Raw genomic sequence first — 17,747 nt, 5'->3', positions numbered from 1 at the left:
TGATACAAGACAAAATTAATTCATTAAGTCCCAAGTTTTCAATTCTGCACATATCTTCACAAAATTGACCACAGGTGTGTTAAAATAAGTTGTAAATCATAATCTAGGGTTTATATATTAATTAAGATTATTATGTCATACTTATATTTTCTTATCATTGCATAATTAGATATTATATACTACATTTAAGTTTTTATAGATATTTCATATCTGAGACAATGGGACAAAAGGAAAAGAAGACAATTGAACACAATTGCACTAGGGAAGAGAGTCCAGAACTCAATCTGAACTCAATTCTGCTGAAACAAAGGTGAGAAGGCTTCTGAGTGCAGGAGTGAGCTTGTAGAAAAGTATTTGCAGGGGTTAGAGGGAAACCATAGGACATCTATGTTTGTTAATTGAATTTATCCAAAGAATCCATAAACTTCTCATATCTTCATGACTGAAGGTATTTAACTACTTGGACAGGGAACTTACCCTCCCATAAACACAGGAAGATAGAGGAACTGTCTTTGATGATAATTACATTTCAAAGGGTCCTTGAGAAAACACGCCTGAATTGTAAAAACTGGCAAAGGGCTTTTTAAAATATTAACATTTCAAAGGGGCAAAGGAAGAATTTATAATTAGAAGCTTTTTAAATTAAGTCTTCTGGGAAAAAAGAGGCAAGGGACCAAGAGCAGCAGGTAACCAGCAGGACCTGAGTTCAGTGTACAGGGATACCCAGCCCCTGGGTGGGGATCATAAAGCCACACACAGCGAGCATACCCTCTAAGAACTTGTCAGGAAAGGCGGTAGGTATTTTCCAGAGGAGGTAAGCAACATTGCAGATGGTCATCCAGTGAATGGCAGTTGGTGGCCTGGGAGGTGGGCAGCAGCAGTAACCTAGCAGGAACCATCATCCAACAAAACAAGCTACAGCACCCACAGAACAAGTAGCAGAGGGCAGTACAGAAGGACATTGAAACCAGAGCAGGTGGAATCTATCACTGTAGTCTCTGGTTCTGAGTAAATGTTATGTACTTAAGTCCCACCTCCCTTCAGCAAGAGAATAATACCCAGAGCCTCAGTCGATGGAACATAGTGACTGTTTGATAACACAAATGAGAGTTATCAAAGATACTGAGGAAAGACTGATCTCTTTCTTTTCAGAGAAAAAAAAAGTTGATGATTGAAATCTGACTACAAACCCCGGGCAGGGTGGCACATGCCCATGATCCTAGCAACTCAGGAGGCTAATAAAGCAGGAGTACTGCAAGGTTGAGGTCAGCCTCCACTTAGCAAGACCCTGTCTCAAAATTTTTTAAAAAGGTGAGAGGGAGCTGGGATATAGCTCAGTTGTAGAGAGCTCCTGTGCTCAATACCCAGTGCTGAAAATAAATAAATCTCACAGCAAACTGAATCCAGAACACGAAATTTCAAGTCTAAATTATCGTCTAAATTATCAGAATTATTGCAATTTTCAGTTAAGAGTTCACAATTTACTTTCATGCCTGAATTTGTCTCTCAATATTTCTCTCTCTCTCTCACTCTCTCTCTCTGTCTCTCTCTCTCTCTCTCTCTGTCATTGTTCTACATACTCATACACGTGGATGAACATGAAACATTCAAAATAGTCTATAAATATTCATATTCAAATGATAACAAGACAGAAAACTTTGTAAGATTTAAAAAACATACTTCTTTCAATGCATTCTCATTTTTTTTAATTTGGTATCGTCTTCACCTTTTAGAGTGGCAGAGAATTGTTTTGACTTAAAATTGAAAGAGAGTTTTTCCTTCTTTTTTCTTTTAAATTAAATTCACGCTTATATATTAAAAGTGTACATATTAACGGGGTACCATGGAATGTTTCAGCACATGTATATACTGTGCAATAGTTAAATCAGGTTAACATATCTATTTCTTCAAACGTCTATCCCTTTTTTATGGTGAGAAAGAGATTTTGGGTTGTCAGTGGATGAAGTGGTACATTTTCCTGCTACTTCTTTATATTTTGATTGGATTTGCAGCTTCTATGCACTCTATATTCTGCAGGAAGCTGGATATGATAATATGTATGGCACTTACCTAGAGGTTATGATCTGCTGAAATAGTTCTGTTTAATGCTATTACCCCAATAGTGTCCCAGAATCCTTAGCAGTTGTTGTAAAGTAGGCATCATTATGGACACGTCATGGGAATCTGAGAAGAGGGGAAGAAGAGAGCTCTGAAAATCGAAACTTTTTTTACCTGCATGGGAGGCACGACCCTCTGAAAACCCACAGTTTCAGGGACAAGAACATAGAACCAAAATAAGCACACTTCCAGGACACATTAGGGAAACACACACACACACACACACACACACGGAACAGACTAGTGCAACACATGGTCTTTCCCTTTAAATCCCATCCTAAGCCCCTGTGGTAGCTTATGGCTGGTGACTCAAAGACATCATGGAAAGATCCCAAACCAGAATTTTACTAGTGTTTGCACCAGTTGAAATATTGGGCCTTCACAAACAGAATCCAAATATGACTTTAACCCCATTTCCTTTGTTTTAACAAACCCTCAACATATCATCCCAGGTAATTCTTTGCTAAACCTTTCTTGAATAACCCTACCTTCATCTCTTTGCTCAGAATTTCCCTCTGGTCTGAAATGTCTATAATTTTTCTCACCTAATGCCACCCATTTTCAAGGCTCTGTTTATATACTACTCTGAGTAAATCTTTCCTCTATTACCCAGCTTAAAAACTCCTGGAAAATTTTGTTAGTAATCTTGTAAATGTGCATTTCTCATTGTCTTGACTTATTGTTTAAATACAAATGTATCTCACTCTCAAGGACTTTTTAACATGTCTCATAAATGTGTCTGATAAAATACTGCCTCGGCCTTTAAAGAGTTTATAACACGGCAAGCTCCTTCATGTCAGAAGCCGTGTTCTACATCTTTGTACCTACCACAGCTGTTTAGCCTCTTGATGCAGAGAGAATACAGTAGAAGATCCATCCCCTTCTGGGTGTGGCCAATGTTAATAATACACCCAGGTAATCCTTTCCTCCACCAAACTCAACATCTTTCTTATTTTATACAAATGAAGATTGATCAGATTTTTAAAGATTTTGCAAAGATGAATTTCAAAGCCTTTTCTCATCTTTGCTGTTCATTTGAAAATTACTTCCACAGTTGACCTGAATTTACCTCACAACTCCCAGCATAAACAGGCTGCATTTTCTTAAATTTCCAACTCAGTGATTCTCAACCAAGAGCAAATTTGCCCCCTGGAGGTATTTGGCAATGTCTTGAAATACTTCAGGTTTTGCAGCTGGAAACTCATTCCTGGCCTCTAGTGGGTAGAGGCCAGAGATGATGATAAAAATCTTGTAGTGTGCAAGGCAACCCTTCACAATAAAGAATTACCCATCTCAAAAAGCCAAAAGTTATTAAGATTTGACAACATGCCCTACCTGAAAATAATCCCCCCCCCCTCTTTTACATTGTTAATTCATTTTGTAGCTCCTTTCATCATGGGAACTGTTTTTCTCTACTTTACAAATTTGGTGAGAAGGGACCTAGCCTTCATCATTTTTCAATCACCCATCTTTTAGTATTTAGTACCACACCATATGCTTTTATCTAGTTCCAAAGAATGCCAGAGAATCCTAAGACAAAAAAAAAATAGCAGAAATTCTTAAAGTCGCAATACCTAATACTTATTAAATGTTTGCTCTCTTCCTGATATCCTAAATGCTTAACAACGTTTATCCCAATTAATCCTCCAACAACCCTGTGTGGGAGGCACTGTTATTTTACAGATGGGAAACTGAATCATTAAAGAAGTTAAGTCATCTGTTCAAAATCTCAGAGCTAATAAATTAAAGAACCAAGATTCAAACTAACACATTCTGACTCAATGACCCTCTTCTTAATGAATTGTGTGTAAGATTTATACTTTATTAATGCTTAAAACATAATCCTCAAGTATAGACCAAAGATCTTTGTTAACAAGGTTAGGAAAAGTATACTTTCAAATAAAGAAAAACAAATTTTGGAAAGTAGGTTACTTTCCCAGTACATTAACCAGTTGCTATCAGGTAGATGTTAAATGTCTCCAAAGACCCAGGTACTAAAAGTTTGGTTCCCAGGGTAGTATGATTGGTAAGTAATGGAATCTCTAAGAGGTGGGGCCTAATGGGAGGTCTTTGATCATTGGGGGCATGCCCTCTGAAGATAGAATATTACCGCTCCTCACTCTCCTTTGCTTCTAGCCATGAGGTAAACAGTTTTGTTCCACCACGTGGTCCCACCATGAGTACTTACTATTGCCTCACAAAAGGCCCAAAGCAATGGACCCAACCAATTGTCTACCATAAGCTCCAATCATGTGAGCCGAAATATACCTTTTCCCTTTATAATTCAATTATCCTAGATGTTATGGTGATGGAAAGCTGATTAACAGATGAACAGGGTGAATAAAATAAAACTTGTTTCCCTTGTTTCCAATAAGCCCTGTCTACCATAAGTCTTCCATTTTTCAGAAATTATGTTAAGTTCTGTGTCACAGTCCCTAATTTGAAAGGATTCATGATGTATTAAAAGAGAAAAGAGGTTCAATGATTTTGATCCAATAAGGTTAATACTTTACTAAACCTGTAAACAAGGTGTTATGGGGAACTGAATAAAAATAGAAAAATGAAGCTTACCTCAGTCTGAGAAAGTAGCACCGTGACTGTTTCTTAATGGAGCAAAAGACCATCCAAAGTACTGGCAAAGGGAGAACCAAAAACAAGCCTGCAGATGCATGTGCTCCTCACAGAATGGTAGTAATTCTTCTAAGTAAAAAGTTAGGCATAGAGCAGTAACAAAATGGAAACTTTGAAAACAGCAAAGAGTCAAGTGGCCATGCACTTTATGAAGCTGATAGTAATCTGTGGAGCCCTGGGATATCATCCAGTGATTTTTAAGCAGGAACGTGACATAGTCACATTTGCCCTTTCAAAAATCACTTGGGCAGCAAAGGGGAATGAACATTTGAAGAGGACAGGGAGGAAACTTGGTCAGACATTTATTGTAATGATCCATACAAGAAAGGATAAGTTCTGAACAAGGACATTGGCAGTGGAGATAAGAAGTTCCCTGTCTCTAAACAGATGTTTCTTACCTGAGTTATTTCCTAAAATTTACAATGCCATATACCTCACCATCCAAAGTACTTATGCACACTTACAAATATGTTTCTCTTCAGTCAAATATTCAGCATTTCTGTGATTGCCCTTGGAATTTATGATAGAAAGTCTAGATTTTTCTCTAAAAATCCCAATCACACCAGCCTTTCTTAGGAGGTGTTAAAGAATTTAATAGTGGGTAAGGCTTAAGGTTGTTCAAAGAATATCAAGGAATCAGCAACAACCTTCATCTCTCCCCACCCTCACTCCCACCCCCCCCTACACACATGCCATGATCATGAAAAAGAAAAAATATATATATATATATTTAGTGATAGTTAAAGCACTAAGTCAGATTGTTCAGGACCATCCCAATAGATAGGGACCATAGCAATAAGATTTTGCAGTGGGGAAGAGAGATTGAGCTCTACTCTGAACACATCATGGGCAAATAGAAATTTATAGCCAAAGAGTAGGTGGGGCCAGTGGATGGGAAATTACTAAGAAAAGAACCAGGGGTAAGGGAGATACTGACTAAACTGACCTAAAGGATTCTTGCTTAAGACATGCCAAGCCAAACTGATCAGATATTCAAGGTAATCAGTTATTAATGGGGGAAGGGTTGATAAATGACTTAGCAGAGCTTTTTGCTCAAATTGGATTTTAGAAGGAAGTGTGCAAATGGGCCTACAAGATGGTTCAGGAGGCTAAACTAACATTTAGACAAGCAAAGAAACTTTGTCACCTATGGCGGACCTTTAATAATGTTTATTAAATAAATTATATATAATTTAAGGTCTTCTTCCTAGAAGTTCTCAATAATGTTTCTTCTAAATCCTTCACATTATAATCTTCTTTTGTATTGTTTTGGCCTTCTTTTGTATAATTTATTCAAATTTTAGAAGTCACACATACATTTACCTCTTCAGATTTTAGCTTTTTTCCAGCAATTTAATTTTAGACCCAAATTAAGAATTTTCACTTTACTTTTTTTTAGTAGGGATAGAACCCAGGGCACTTTACCACTGAGCTACATCCCAGTCCTTCTTATTTTTTATTTTGAGACAGGATCTCCCGAAGTTGCTTATGGGCTCACTAGATTGTGAGGCTAGCTTCAAACTTGCAGTCCTCCTGCCTCAGCCTCCAAACTTGTTGTAATTACAAGTATACACCACCACACCCTGCTTCAAATTTTCCATATTTTTACTTTTGAAAGCATAGCTTTTTTTAAAAAAAAGTGTAGTATCTCACTTTAAAGCTTAATGTTAATGTGTTTAAATATATTTGAGAGGAGAAATAAGCACTAAAACACAGGAACTACTTCAATTGGATATGACTACATAGCATTCTTTCTGTCTCTGAGAGCCCAAAATATATGAAAAATTTTGTCAAAGCCAATGCCTTCCCCAGATCTTTATGCACACATCATTTCCCTAAGGAGGACTTTTATAGCACGCCAGGCTAAGTAAGTTACCTCTGCTGGCGTGCCCTGTATTTCCTCTACCCTGACACTTCTCACCCTTAGGAAAACACTTATTTGATTATCATCCTTCTGTCCCCACTTGCCCTAGAAACAGAAGGCAGATTTGTTAGTAACATTTTTCATGACTACATTCCCAGCACCAAGAACCTACACCTAGGAAGTACTCAATAAATATCTGTGCAATATATGAGTTCATCTGTTCATTATTTTATAAGTCATTTGAGGTAGAAAAATAAATATAAGTTGTTGCCATTGAGGATGGAGGCTGTTCTAAATTGGAAGAAAAACTAACTTTTTTTCTACATAGTTTTTTCATTGTTTGGATTTAGGAATTATTTGCAGGGTTATTTTCATAATGTGAAAACTTTTTAATTAAAAATAAAAAAGATTTTAAAGTCAATAACAAATAGGTTTCTTCTTCTATTTAACAGACCTCTGAGAGAGAAAGCACAGTAGGAAAACAGAAAGAACACTTATTGATTCATAAATACTAAGACCCTCTTTACTTCTTAAATATAATTAGATATAATTGTTTAAAAAGAAAACATTTCTTTCTTAAAGATATTTCAGTTTTAGAACTATCCCAGCAGTCATTTCAATTCTCCAGTGCTCTTAAAATGGGCATGCATTTTGCATCGTTAAATGAAATAGGTGGGGGAAAATCAGTATTTTAAATAGCATCACCTCATTGAATTTCTTCCTAATATATTTTATCTATAATAATGATCAGAGCATCTCCATACCTGGTCAGCATCTAGGAACATTCTTCTCATTCCAACCAAAAGTGAGTGAATACTGATTAATATTTAATCAATGATTAGGATTTTAGGTACAAATGTTTTTTCTACATAGAAGTTTATAATTCTTTCACCACATATATATGGCACTCCCCCATTATACCCCTTATTAAGAACTCATTCTGTAAGAGCAGCAATTTGAACAGCAAGTAACAGAGAACCTATTCCAATAACTTTTAAATATAAGTAAATTTTGTTACTTCATATAAGCATAAATTGGAGGCAGAGGGTTTTCAAGGCTACATGACTGTGATTCTTTTCATACTTCTCTGCTCCCCTCAGTATCATGGCCATTCATCTCAAAACTCCAAAATGACTTTAAAAGCTCTACATCATACCCTTAGTCAGCAATATTCCAAAGGCTAAAAGAATATAATTCCCTTACTTCAACCCCTTTTCTTAAGAGAGAGGAAAACTTTCTCGGCATATACCAGCAGTATCTTCCCAGATGTGCCTATTCCTAAACAAATCTTTGGAAAAGGGGATTGAACTTCTAGGAATGCCCCTCATTCATCAGGATGATGCCTGCTCCATAAAATTCCTCCCCCTCCTCCTCCTCTTCCTGCCCCCAGACCACATGGTCGCCTTGCATCTGGAAATTTTCATGCGTCTGTTTGCAAAGAAGATGGGAGAAAAGGAAAATTGGAAGTTAATCACATATATCATTCCCATGAATAATTTTTCTTTGATTTGTCCATTCTAAGAAATATATTAATCATCATAACTATAAGGTATAACTTCACCCTGTGTAAGTACATATCTTAAGTAAGAGTAAAAAAGACCAGAGTGGTACACACCTGTAGTCCCAGCTATTCAGAAGGCTGAGGTAGGATGCTAGCTTGAGTCCAGGAGTCAAAACTCAGTCTGGTAATGTAGTAAGACCCCATTTCAAAAAGAGAGAGGGAGGGAGGGAGGGAGGAAGGGGGAGAGAGAGAGAGAGAGAGAGAGAGAGAGAGAGAGAGAGATGAATTTAAGTAGAGTTTTTAAAAAATTGGAAGTTTTTAAAATGGAGTTTTTACGATTCAATTTTAAGTTTAGCAATTCGAAAATTTGGGGAAAAATTGGGGAAAAGGCAGCTTAATTTTGGGGTTAAAAAAAAAAAAAAAAAAAAACCCCGTTGGAATTAAAAGGTAAAGCCAAACCATTGGGTCCTGGCTTTCATGAAGTTTATACTGCAATAGGGAAGATGAATAAAATGTTATCTAACAAATAGAAGCATAATCATATTTGAGATAAGTACCATGAAAGATAAAACTCTATGTACTAGCTAAGATGCAGAGGATTGTCACAGGAGAAGATGTATCTCCAAAGAAGGGTCCAAGGAGTTCTCAGAGAAAAGGGGGAACTTGACTCAGGACCACTGGGTTTCTTGACATACATTGATATACCTAGCCTAGTTCTCTCATTAGATCAGAAGCCAGCTTGTCACAAGTTATGAAGGATTCATTTCTGTTTTCTGTAAAAATATCAGGATGTCTGTATGGCCTGTCCATTAGTTGATGTTGTAAAGTTGATTGGAATGCCTGCCCGTGCCCTGAACTCACCCATGTCCGGTTTTCCCTGACCAGATAACAACCCTTTCCTAAACCTTAGTGACACCTCATAAATTCTGGCCTTCCCTGGCAGGATAACGACCCTCTCTGAGTCTCTAAGATCTCCATAAATTCTGATGCCCGGGCCAGCAAAAATGTAAACTTGTGTTATGCTCCTCAGAGTGTTGTTATCTGTAACCCCCCTTTGTGTAACTTTTTGGGCTATAAAACTGGGCTGCAAAGAAGCCTCGCCACTGTCCTTGGCTCCCCCGATTTTGATGGGCAAGGCAGCCCAGCCAGTCAAAATAATAAGCTTGCTTTAATTTGATTTTAATTGGAGTCAGTGGTCTTTTCTTGTGTCGTGGTCTAACAACATGATGGAAAATAATTTCAGCATGTGCCAGTCAAAGGAATAGACAGATTTATTTAGGAAAGTAGACTCACATTCAAGGAAGAATGAGAGCATTCTGGAGAAAGATGCCTTTGAGGGTAAAGCAAGGAATATGTACTCAGGGGAGAGAGTGGGCCATCTTGAAATTGAGAGACACAGTTTGGGGGTTTCTAGTTCTTCTTTTAAAGGAAACTTGGTAAAGGATGGTTATGGAAAGGTATATGAGAATATCAGTCTAGTGGTCTCAAGATGGGTTCTAGTAGTCTGGTCAGTCTCAGGATTCTCTGGTTGATGTGGTCTTCATTATCTGATCAATCAATAGTGCTGGAAAGTCCCCTATGATAGGTAATAGACATGAGCAGTGGAAACATGAGATTAAGGGGACAATCATATTAACTTGGCTTATTGTGCTGACCATCACATATATTCTTTTAAAAAGCAATCAACCTGCAGCCCTGCCTAGCTTAAAAGTCAACAGAATCTGTACATTCCTCAGCAAACAATCTGTTATCTTCAGCCTAAATGAGGGCCCCAAAGACTCCTATCTGCCAATAGTAATGCAAGTTACCCTAAGGGCAGAATTTGTTGACCCTTCCACAGACCAGATTCCAGAACTCAGGGAGATAGGAACTCAGGGAGACAGGATAATTCCTCCTAACCATAAAATCTATAAGAACAAGTTTCAATTAGAAACTCGAGCCAAAGTGATTCAGAGTTGCCTTGGATCTTAACCATATAGAGTGAAGACTTAGAAGTCTGATATAATCCTGCTGTTACTCAAACATCAAGAGGTGAACCTGGATGGGACTCTCTGGAAACTTCCCTGGCACCCTAAATGTAACTGGAGGGCAAGCCAGGTACAGTGATGCACGCCTGTAATCCCAGAGGCTCAGGAGGCTGAGACAGGAGGATTTCGAGTTCAAAGCCAGTCTCAGCAATGGAGGTGCTAAGCAATTCAGTGAGACCCTGTCTCTAAATAAAATGCAAAATAGGGCTGGGGATATGGCTCATTGGTTGAGTGCCCCTGAATTCAATCCCCAGTACCAAAAAATAAAATAATAAAATAAAATATTTCTTCCTCTATGTCTCCTTGCAACCTATTTCTTATTTCTTCTATCCTACCTCAGAAGCACGTAAATTCAGTGATCAGGTATTATGGTTTAGATACAAGGTATCCCCTAGCAGCCTTAATTGATGCATTGATCCAGTTGAATGGATTAACTGGATGTAGGCTAGTAGGGTGTGAATGGAGGTGGTGGGTCCCTAGGTGTATGCATTTGGGATATATATTGTGTCCCTGGTGAGCAGAGTCCTTTCTCTGCTTCATTGTTGAATGTTTTAAACTGCTTTCCTCTGCCACACCCTTCCACCATGATGCTCTTCTTCACCTCGAGCCCAGAGCTATGGATTTGGCCATCTAGGGACTGAGACTTCTGAAACCATGAGCCCCAAATAAACTTTTCCTCCTCAATGTTGTTCTTGTCAGGTCTTTTAGTCTGAGAAAAAAAAAAAAAAAAGCTGAAAAATCTAACATTAAGCCTGAAAGATGAGGAGAAAGTAGGGGTGGAGCACAGGCACCCTGGGCAGAAGGAAAATATGGGAGGTCTAAGGACAGTACAGAGGCCATAAGGGACACTTTCTCTGCCTCAAAAGAAGAAAGCAAGAATGGCTCTAGGTGCAGATCAGTGGCAACCAGTTGAGAGGCTCCCTTCCAATAGGTTCTGTATAAAATAAGATACTGGTTGCTTCACCTTAATCTATTGCCACTGAAAGAAGCTGAAAACAAACCCGTTAAAAAGAAAAGCACAAGCTCCTGTGGTAGTCACAGGATGAAAAGTGCTGTTGGAAACCAGGGCAGCCCTCAGGACCTCAGGGACTAGAACTAGGAATCAGGGCTCTCTCAGGCTTGCCTGAACACTGGGCATCAGCTTCACTCTCAGGTGTCTCCTTGTGAAGTATGACATTGCTGTGGGCAGCTCTGCAGGCAGAAGTTTACAATCCCAGGAAAGAGAAAATAGATGATTCCCTATCACTTGATCCATCCAAAATAAAATAATAGCAGCTGAGCACATCCCTGAGTCAATCACTGTAGCCAGGAGAAGGGTGTGAGAGCCACAGACCAGTCGGGATGGCGCATGGCATTTTGCCAGAAGGAGTGGTTGAGAGGTGACACCAGGGAGCCATTAAGATGATGATAATTAACTTATAATTGCTGTGACTGGATGATGCTGGATTGAAACAGGCTGTGTATTGAGTTGTATATGGACCCTGCTGTCCGGCAATAGGGCGGCTCCGGGAATAGGGCGCCTGCTACTTTGGAGTTCCCGTGGAGTTTGAGAGGAGCCCGGTGGAGGGTGAGAGAGTTCCCGGGAATCACGCCAGGAGTTCGGGTGAGAGTTCAGGCAATAAAGGAGTTCCTGTTTGAACCTAAAAGTGTCTCGTGGCGGCTTGGTTATTTTGTGCCCAGCCAGACTGCGGCAGAAGGGAAGCACTATTTGTGACTTACTGTGTCACACTAGTGGGGTTCTTCATCCAAAAGGAAGGAGAAGGGCATGGAGCAAAAACAATAGTCACCATACTCAAACAATTCAAAAAATTAACTCATGTGGCTGACACTGGCTAAATCCACAGTGTATTTTAAAAAAAAAAAAATCCTTTACAATTAATTTATACAAATAAATTCCAAAAATCCTCTATAATTCCAGTACTAAAGTTCTCATTCAATTCACAAAGGAAGAATCAATAAAGCCTTAAGCCACTTGAAGAAAAGGTTTTCCACATCTATTTGGAATCTGTTCTTTCATTATGCTGCTTCTGCAATGCTAACATACCTCATTCTGTGTTCCAGTTTATCCCATAAAGTCCCACAATTAACTTTATTAGAAGTTTACTTCTATCTAAAAATGTTAAAATTCCACACTTTTTTTTTTACTCTATATTAGCCACTCCACAAATGTTTGCAAATCTGAAAAAGGAGGAAAGTATACTTAAAGTCACTGCAATGATCATCCTTGATCTTGTCACAAAGCACATAATTCACTCTTATTTTTGATGTAAAGTAGTAATAGTTTTTCTAATAGAAAAAGACTTCATGGATAACTATAAAATCCAATTTCAATTCAGATAGCACCACCTGCAGAGCTATTTTGAAATGTTGCAATTCAAAAAAAAAACAAAGCAAGCATAGCATTTACTTACTTAGAAGAGGAGAAAACAGAACTAAGGGGTCAAGTTCTCATTTGTTATGTTTTCCTCCAGTCCTGCCATCATACACTGCCTTGCAATCTTCTATAATTTCCAGAAAATTCCAAAGTCTAGGGCTTCAAGATTCCAATTGCATTCAAAAAACTTAGCATAAAATTGAACACCAGAATATAAAAGTATTATAATATTTTACTATTTATCCTCTTAAGCAGCATGACTTTCTTTAAAAGAATGATTTATGCCTTCGGAGAGATGTCAAACAAAACTTCACCAATACAGAGAGCATGTATCTACAACAGAAAAAAGGAAAAAAAAAAATCTTGCTTACTAAATTTTGCGATTTCACCAACTCTATACCGTCTCATATAAGTGTTAAATGTTTTGGTTAAAGGAAGTAGTTTTGGTTGTTCTCTGCAGTACATTAAAAATGGTTCCCTATACCTTTAACTGTTAATTAGCTCAAGTATTTGGTTCAGAAACCACAGCCCTGTGTAGTGTGACCTCACTGGTATGGCATCTGGGCAATTATCTTTGAGATAATGAGCCTTTTCATCCATAACAGAACAACAACCTCTCACTTGGATTGCAAAAGATCAGAACCAATCTGCTGCACACCAGGGTGCCTGCCATCCCCTTTGTAACGTACCTTATTTTCAAACTAACCTTTCACATTCCGAATTAATTAAGGTGTTTTCAGATTAAAAATTAATGAATTCACGTTAGCATCATTTTGGAGGATAATAGGCACAAAAATATCATCCAAGCAATGTTTTGGATCCTAATACCACAGGCTAAATGGGAAGGAAAACTGCATCACAAAATTTTCTGACCTGTCATAGCTCAACCAGATCCTGATTGGAGTTACTTGGAAAAACAATGCCTCAGGAAAAATTCAGTGATGCAGTGTGGTACATGTTCTCTTAGCATTTTTATATATATGCTAATTTCACTCAAAAATTAATTTGAAGGTCACCAAGTTTTCAATCAGTAATGAGGTCCCTAACTTCTACCATCAATGCCTCCTTTTTATTCATTTCTGCCTTGCTATCTTTCCTATTCTTCAAGACTAAATTTGTCCCAAGTGCTCATGCAAAACAAAATGAACATGGAACCCCTTCCTTAAAAGGATTTTAAGGGAGAAAAGATTTCTCACCCCTCACTATGTTCATTATCTGAGACCAGTATAACAAAAGACAGACTAACAAGAAAAAAGAATACTTATTTATTTAATGTAAGTTTTATCTGACTGGGGAGAGACTTCCTAAGGAATAAAGATCCTAAGAATCAAGGAAATCTGTGTATTTTTTAAAAACGGTTAATGCCTGGATACACGGACATAAATAACTTAAATAACATAAAGCTTAAGTAGTTTTCCAGGTAAATCATCCAGAATCCACTCAAAGGTGGTTTGAAAGTGGCTTTTTGATAATGGACTTATACAGAATAAGCCTGACACCAACACACATTTTTACATCATGAGCTCCAGGCCACCCACTCAGAGTAGCAGAGCATAACTCCCCTCCTCCAGAAGAAACATGCAACCTGTGAAGAGGCATGACCATTCATGCCTTCAGAGAAGAGCCCTGAAATTCCCATCTCACCATCCAATCAGCAAACAGCTTCTCCTCTCTCCTTTCCTATAAATGTCCCAAACCCAACCAGTGGTGGAGACAGATTTGAACAAGACTTCTGTTTCTTTGACAGTCAGCCTTCAATAAAAGCTTTTTATTAAAAAAAAAAAAAGTTGTATTAATGGTACTAATGGCTTCTATGAATGGGAGGCAAAGAGTCCTTGCTCTCTATTACAGATGTGTAATTGGACAAAGACCAGACAATTTGATGCCAATGAACTCGGGAAAGCAGGAGAACAAGGCCTGTTGTTTTGGATTCTTCTTCTTGCTGTTTCTCTGCGTTTGGGTATAAAGATGTTCCTCTCCTCCATATATACATAGGATCCTTCTAGAATGAAGTTTATTTAACCTTTTTTTAGAGGAAGATCAGGGAATCCTTCTGTCACTGGAACAGGTCCCAAGAGGTCTCGAAGAGGGGCACATCAACTCAGGACAATAATGATCCTTGACAAATACTATGGAAAAAATTCCAAGACATTCACACAAAGGCACCAGCAGAGACTTATTCAGAAAAGGAAGGGTGAAACAAAGAGACAGCAGGTTATCTCAGGATTGAGACATGTTTCTAGGGCCCCAGGCTCTTCTTATAAGAAATTTGGGGAGGGGTTGGCATGGGAAGGCATGTGGGAATATCAGTCTGGTGATCACAAGATGGTTTATGGTGATCTGACTGTTCTCAGGATCTTTAGGTGGATGTTATCTTTATTATCTGATCAACAGATAATGTTTAGAATGTATCTTATAGGTTTCTTAAAATAGCCTCTCTCTCTTTGCTTAATATATTTTTAATATGAATGTGTTAGTACATTGCACAAGGTAATATTCGTACAGAAACTTTAAGATTTTTAGATTTTAGTTCAGTGTAGTGGTGCATGCTTGTAATTCCATCTATGCAGGAGGGTAAGTCAGGAAAATCTCAAGTTCAAGGCCAGTCTGGGCAAAAATTAATATATATATATAAATATACATATTAATATATATACATATTTATACATATATGTATATATGCAAAAAATTAATATATAAATATATATACACACGCATATGTATATATAAATATATACACACATATATACATATATGTATACAAAACACATAATATAATTATATGTATTTTATATATATGTATTTACATATATAGAATGTAGCTTAGTGGTATAGTACCCCTGGGTTTGATTTCTAGTAATAATAATAATAATACAATAAAGATAATGAAAGAAAAATTATAGATTTCTTAAAAATTTGGGAATGGCAGGCCTAGGAGAAAAGTCATCCTTGGAGAGAAAAGCTATGAGGAACTTTAGCACAATATTTTTAGATTAAAGTTATAGTCTGCTTTTCCTTACTTTTATCTCACTTTTATTGCCCCCTCAGGGGAGAGCAGGAAGGGAAGGTGAGAGAGACCTTCCTTGCTCTTGCTCTTGTCCCAAATGCTAACGTGCCATACATTGGGGTAGTACACGTTCTGAACCCCAGCAGGGTCAATCACTTCCTGAAAATCTACTGGAAACACATTTTTCTATAAGGCTATCTACCTGAGGTAGCTTGATATGGACAGATGCCATCTAGAAATATCTAAACTCTTTAATGTCACCTTGAAATAACATAGCAGTCAGCCCCATTCCCTCGCTTGTTTATGCTTGGCTTTCCTTAGTAATAAGGGTTGGGTGCCAGGAAAGCTGATGTTGTTCACTTTGTCATCTCTCCTGTGTCTTAGTCAAGTTTCTTCTAATGGTGAGAAACAGAAATCCACTCAAAGTAGCTTAATCGCGAAGGAGGAATTTTTCATAAGAATTGGTTGTATCCAAACTTCATGAAAAACTAGATCAAAGGCCTGGAAATGTAACAGTAAGCAAAGTTAGTCTCTCCCTCTCTCTCTCCACGCCCTCTCATCCCCACCCTTTTCTCTCATTAGTCTCTTTTTTCCAGTTATTTAGCTTTTCTTTTAAGAGTGACTCTGATTGTACCACTATAGTTTGCTATGCACCAGGGATCTACATTGATTTGAAAATGAGAACAATGACAAAATATTGATTGTTGTCCATACCTATGTCCAGGGAGGTAGGAATTAATTCTCTGAATATGGTGTTTTTCACCATGGCCATGAAACATCAAAATAAGCCTTCCACCTCCACATGCACATCACACTGCCCAGAACGGACTTTGGCAAAACACACTGGCATTCATCCCTAGAAGATTCAGCATAAATGATGAAAATTCAGTTATGCCAATAATCAAACCCGTGACAAATGATACATCTTTATTTCACCCTGGAAGATTTTTTTCCCCTGCACTCATACCAGAAAAATATCTAGCACTGACTTCCCCACCAATGAACCTTAAATCTCCTCAGGAAGGAAAACAGAAATAAAGAATGAAGAGAACATTTTCCTCTTTCCACCCTGAAATGGGCATGTTGCTATTAGTCTCCTAGATCAAGTGGGGAATTAGGACACAAATTCAACTGGAATAATGATAATGCATCTTAAAAATCACACCTAAAAATCTGGCTGGTTAAGTCACATAAAACTCAAATAACTCCTTTGCCCTTTCAAGAAAATGTGTTTCTGTCATCAGCTAATTTAATAAAAGGTTTTTGCTCACATTAGAAGTTATTTATGTGCTTATTTTACATGCAGCATAAAGAACATGTGTAATATAAAATAACTAGAAAATGTGAAGAGTTGATTAACATTAAATTTAAGAAGAGCTTTGGAATTTAGATTTCTTTTTAATACACTAGATATAGAGATTTTACTCCATTTCTTCTTTTCTAATGGTAAGCTTTTGCTCTTGGCTATTATTTTTAGACAGTCACATTGAACACTGTGAGGACTATAACTTGGTATTTTAAGGAACTTTTCCTTTGAAGAGGTCAAAAAGAAGGAATTAAATGCTTTACTCACATACATGAAGCTGGTAGCAAAGGAAATATACACACTAAAGTATCAAGAAATTCAAGATCTATAGCTGAAAGCTGTGTGCACACGATGCTGACAGCTGAACTGTATCTTTTTTATAGATGATATCAGGCTTTTTCTATAAGGCAACTCTAGGTTTCGCAGAGTACAATGGGATCTTTGCAATATTAAGTCAGACATACTTCATTCTGCTACATTTCTACCATAGAAAGTATAGCCCAATTATTCCTGTTCTCCCTCCTACATTTCTCCAAACTGAACTTGAGCTTTGAAATCCATTTCACTTGTGAATAATTTCAAAATGTAGAACCACATGGCTATGGGTAAAAAAATCATGGTGCATAGACCTTACACTATAAAGTTAATACCTATGGTTAATGAATGAAAAATACTATACTTAGATTTCCTGGCCTAAGTATAATGCTCACTAGGAGTTTATAAATCATTACTTACCAATTAGTAGACACGGAGATGATGTTAGTGTTTTGAATAAGCCACAAAGTCACCCTCCAGTTTCTTCCACTTTTGAGGAAGCTTAGCATAACCATGGACTTATGCCTAAAGACATCTCAACTCTACCTGCTTCTCTCTCCCCACTGCCAGCATCTAATCCAAACCCCACCCCACCCCCCCACCC

The 17,747-nt window shown here is 37.7% G+C and overlaps 1 long non-coding RNA gene across 1 annotated transcript in view; it reads right to left on the bottom strand.

Annotated features, from left to right (window-relative positions):
• Positions 1-1,961: 1,961 nt before the first annotated feature.
• LOC125619773 overlaps positions 1,962-17,747 on the bottom strand; it is a 92,925-nt gene continuing 77,139 nt past the window's right edge. The window contains exon 3 of the long non-coding RNA XR_007351361.1: positions 1,962-2,184. This is a non-coding gene — a long non-coding RNA (uncharacterized LOC125619773). The remainder of the gene's footprint in view (positions 2,185-17,747) is intronic.

The sequence above is a fragment of the Marmota marmota genome, unplaced genomic scaffold (assembly GCF_001458135.2).
Source record: "Marmota marmota marmota unplaced genomic scaffold, marMar, whole genome shotgun sequence".
In the NCBI taxonomy this organism is placed as follows: domain Eukaryota; kingdom Metazoa; phylum Chordata; class Mammalia; order Rodentia; family Sciuridae; genus Marmota; species Marmota marmota.
Note: the sequence above shows the minus strand (reverse complement) of the source record. Positions and strands in the feature narration are given on the sequence as shown.